At 44.8% G+C, this 4881-nt stretch overlaps 1 long non-coding RNA gene across 1 annotated transcript; it reads right to left on the bottom strand.

Annotated features, from left to right (window-relative positions):
- Positions 1–424: 424 nt before the first annotated feature.
- On the bottom strand, positions 425–892 carry LOC127908517 (uncharacterized). Its single transcript, XR_008067536.1, has 3 exons — positions 807–892; positions 547–690; positions 425–501 (listed from the first exon to the last, which is right to left on the bottom strand). It is a non-coding gene; the product is annotated as an uncharacterized LOC127908517 (long non-coding RNA).
- Positions 893–4881: the final 3989 nt, after the last annotated feature.

The following is a 4881-nucleotide window of genomic DNA, read 5'->3' as shown; positions in this document are numbered from 1 at the left end:
TGCATTGGAGTCACACCTTGTGATAGAAACAGTGATATGCATTGGAGTCACATCTTGTGATAGAAACAGTGATATTCCCCATAATGCATTGGAGTCACATCTTGTGATAGAAACAGTGATATGCATTGGAGTATAATGATATTCCCCATAATGCATTGGAGTCACATCTTGTGATATTCCCCATAATGCATTGGAGTCACATCTTTCCCAGGTATATTACAGCTTGTTTCTGGCCTGAAGCGTTTATAGATAATTTTATATAATCAGATCCGTTTTATTTTCTTCAAAATCTTAACCTAACAATGGGTAGGCCTGTGCTTTTTGTCTTTAATTAAGGTACTGTAGGTCTATAACACACCCCTCAAGTCCTGATGTAACACACCCTCAAGTCCTGATGTAACACACCCTCAAGTCCTGATATAACACACCCCTCAAGTCCTGATGTAACACACCCCTCAAGTCCTGATGTAACACACCCCTCAAGTCCTGATGTAACACACCCTCAAGTCCTGATGTAACACACCCTCAAGTCCTGATGTAACACACCCTCAAGTCCTGATGTAACACACCCCTCAAGTCCTGATGTAACACACCCCTCAAGTCCTGATGTAACACACCCCTCAAGTCCTGATGTAACACACCCCTCAAGTCCTGATGTAACACACCCCTCAAGTCCTGATGTAACACACCCTCAAGTCCTGATGTAACACACCCTCAAGTCCTGATGTAACACACCCTCAAGTCCTGATGTAACACACCCCTCAAGTCCTGATGTAACACACCCCTCAAGTCCTGATGTAACACACCCTCAAGTCCTGATGTAACACACCCCTCAAGTCCTGATGTAACACACCCCTCAAGTCCTGATGTAACACACCCCTCAAGTCCTGATGTAACACACCCTCAAGTCCTGATGTAACACACCCTCAAGTCCTGATGTAACACACCCCTCAAGTCCTGTCCTGATTTTTAACTTAACAGTGTCGAACTGAAAACATGTTCTTAGAAATATTTGCAAATGTATTGAAAATGAAAAAATATATATATATATCATTTACAGAAGTATTCACACCCCAGAAATACTCACGTCTGTAATCACTGTCAAAGGAGATTCTAACATGTTTTAAGTCTCTAAGAGCTTTGCTCACCTGGATTGGACAATATTTGCACATTTAATCTTTTAAAAAATGTCATGCTCTTTCAAATTGGTTGTTGATAATTGCTAGGCAACCATTTTCCAGTCTTTCCATAGATTTTCAAGCAGATTTAAGTCTAAACTGTAACTTGGCCACTCAGAAACATACTGTCTTCTTGGTAACCAAATCTAGTGTCGATTTGGCCTTGAGTTGTAGGTTGTTGTCCTGCTGAAAGGTGAATTCATCTCCCAGTGTCTAGTGGATAACAGACTGAACCAGGTTTTTCTCTAGCATTTAGCCTTTACTTAGTTATATATTGTTTCTTATTTATCCTGAAAAGCTCCCCAGTTCTTAACAATTACAAGCATACCCATAACATGATGTAACCACCACTATGCTTGAAAATATGGAGATTGGTACTCAGTAATGTGTTTTGGATTTTCCCCAAACGTAACACTTTGTATTCAGGATCAAAAGCCAATTGCTTTGCTACATTTTCTGCAGTATTACTTTAGTGCCTTGCTGCAAACAGGATGCAGGAATATTTTTATCCTGTAAGGGTTTCCTCCTTTTCACTCTGTCAGTTACGTTAGTATTGTGGAGTAACTACAATGTTGTTGATCCATCCTCAGTTTTCTCCATTCACAGCCATTAAACTCTGTAATTATTTTAAAGTCACCATTGGCCTCATGGTGAAATCCGTGAACGGTTTCCTTCCTCTCCGGCAACTGAGTTAGGAAGGACGCCTGTATCTTTGTAGTGACTGGGTTAATTGATACACCATCCAAAGTGTAATTAATAACTTCACCATGCTCAAAGGGATATTCAATGTCTGCTTCTTCTTTTTTACCCATCTACCAATAGGTGCCCTTCTTTATGAGACATTGGAAAACCTCCTGGTCTTTGTTGTTGAATCTGTGTTTGAAATTCACTGCCCGACTACAGGACCTTACAGATAATTGTATGTGTGGGATACAGAGATGAGGTAGTCATTAACAATCCTGTTAAACACTTATTATTGCACACAGAGTGAGTTCATGTGACTTATTATGTGACTTGTTAAGCACATTGTTACCCCTGTAGGCTTTGCCATAACAAAGGAGTTGAATACTTACTGACTTGTAAAAAACATAATTCCACTTAGACATTATGGGTTATTGTTTGAAGGCATTTCATCCATTTTAAATCGAGGCACTAACACAACAAAATGTGGAAAAAACACCTGCTGGAGCGTGTGCTACGGATGGGTGTTGCCATCGTGACCAGTGAACTGAGATAAGGCGGAGATTTACCTAGCATGGACTTGTAGATGACCTGGAGCCAGTGGGTCTGGCGATGAATATGTAGCGAGGGCCAGTCGACTAGAGCATACAGGTCGCAGTGGTGGGTGGTATAAGGTGCTTTAGTGACAAAACGGATGGCACTGTGATAGACTGCATCCAGTTTGCTGAGTAGAGTTTTGGAAGCCATTTTATAGATGACATCACCGAAGTCGAGGATCCGTAGGATAGTCAGTTTTACTAGGGTAAGCTTGGCGGCGTGAGTGAAGGAGGCTTTGTTGCGGAATAGAAAGCCGACTATTGATTTGATTTTCGATTGGAGATGTTTGATATGAGTCTGGAAGGAGAGTTTGCAGTCTAGCCAGACACCTAGGTACTTATCGATGTCCACATATTCAAGGTCGGAACCATCCAGGGTGGTGATGCTAGTCGGGCATGCGGGTGCAGGCAGCGATCGGTTGAAAAGCATGCATTTGGTTTTACTAGCGTTTAAGAGCAGTTGGAGGCCACGGAAGGAGTGTTGTATGGCATTGAAGCTCGTTTGGAGGTTAGATAGCACAGTGTCCAATGACGGGCCGAAAGTATATAGAATGGTGTCGTCTGCGTAGAGGTGGATCAGGGAATCGCCCGCAGCAAGAGCAACATCATTGATATATACAGAGAAAAGAGTCGGCCCGAGAATTGAACCCTGTGGCACCCCCATAGAGACTGCCAGAGGACCGGACAGCATGCCCTCCGATTTGACACACTGAACTCTGTCTGCAAAGTAATTGGTGAACCAGGCAAGGCAGTCATCCGAAAAAACGAGGCTACTGAGTCTGCCGATAAGAATATGGTGATTGACAGAGTCGAAGGCCTTGGCAAGGTCGATGAAGACGGCTGCACAGTACTGTCTTTTATCGATGGCGGTTATGATATCGTTTAGTACCTTGAGTGTGGCTGAGGTGCACCCGTGACCGGCTCGGAAACCAGATTGCACAGCGGAGAAGGTACGGTGGGATTCGAGATGGTCAGTGACCTGTTTGTTGACTTGACTTTCGAAGACCTTAGATTGGCAGGGCAGGATGGATATAGGTCTGTAACAGTTTGGGTCCAGGGTGTCTCCCCCTTTGAAGAGGGGGATGACTGCGGCAGCTTTCCAATCCTTGGGGATCTCGGACGATATGAAAGAGAGGTTGAACAGGCTGGTAATAGTGGTTGAGACAATGGCGGCGGATAGTTTCAGAAATAGAGGGTCCAGATTGTCAAGCCCAGCTGATTTGTACGGGTCCAGGTTTTGGAGCTCTTTCAGAACATCTGCTATCTGGATTTGGGTAAAGGAGAACCTGGAGAGGCTTGGGCGAGGAGCTGCGGGGGGGCGGAGCTGTTGGCCGAGGTTGGAGTAGCCAGGCGGAAGGCATGGCCAGCCGTTGAGAAATGCTTATTGAAGTTTTCGATAATCATGGATTTATCGGTGGTGACCGTGTTACCCAGCCTCAGTGCAGTGGGCAGCTGGGAGGAGGTGCTCTTGTTCTCCATGGACTTCAGTGTCCCAGAACTTTTTGGAGTTGTCCTCCAGAGCTGTTGAATTGACATGCTGACTGCAAGAATGTCCTCCAGAGCTGTTGAATTGACATGCTGACTGCAGGAATGTCCTCCAGAGCTGTTGAATTTACATTTACATTTTTACATTTAAGTCATTTAGCAGACGCTCTTATCCAGAGCGACTTACAAATTGGTGCATACACCTTATGACAACCAGTGGAACAGCCACTTGCATCTAAATCTTGTTGGGGGAGAGAAGGATTACTTACCCTTACTTACCCTATCCTAGGTATTCCTTGAAGAGGTGGGGTTTTCAGGTGTCTCCGGAAGGTGGTGATTGACTCCGCTGTCCTGGCGTCGTGAGGGAGTTTGTTCCACCATTGGGGGCCAGAGCAGCGAACAGTTTTGACTGGGCAGAATTGACATGCTGACTGAAGGAATGTCCACCAGAGCTGTTGAATTGACATGCTGACTGAAGGAATGTCCTCCAGAGCTGTTGAATTGACATGCTGACTGAAGGAATGTCCTCCAGAGCTGTTGAATTGACATGCTGTCTGCAGGAATGTCCACCAGAGCTGTTGAATTGACATGCTGACTGCAGGAATGTCCTCCAGAGCTGTTGAATTGACATGCTGACTGCAAGAATGTCCACCAGAGCTGTTGAATTGACATGCTGACTGCAGGAATGTCCACCAGAGCTGTTGAATTGACATGCTGACTGCAGGAATGTCCTCCAGAGCTGTTGAATTGACATGCTGACTGCAGGAATGTCCACCAGAGCTGTTGAATTGACATGCTGACTGCAGGAATGTCCTCCAGAGCTGTTGAATTGACATGCTGACTGCAGGAATGTCCACCAGAGCTGTTGAATTGACATGCTGACTGAAGGAATGTCCTCCAGAGCTGTTGAATTGACATGCTGACTGCACCCCAGGTAATGC

Source organism: Oncorhynchus keta, chromosome 17 (genome assembly GCF_023373465.1).
Source record: "Oncorhynchus keta strain PuntledgeMale-10-30-2019 chromosome 17, Oket_V2, whole genome shotgun sequence".
Classification (NCBI taxonomy): domain Eukaryota; kingdom Metazoa; phylum Chordata; class Actinopteri; order Salmoniformes; family Salmonidae; genus Oncorhynchus; species Oncorhynchus keta.
This window is presented reverse-complemented; position numbering and strand designations above follow the sequence as displayed.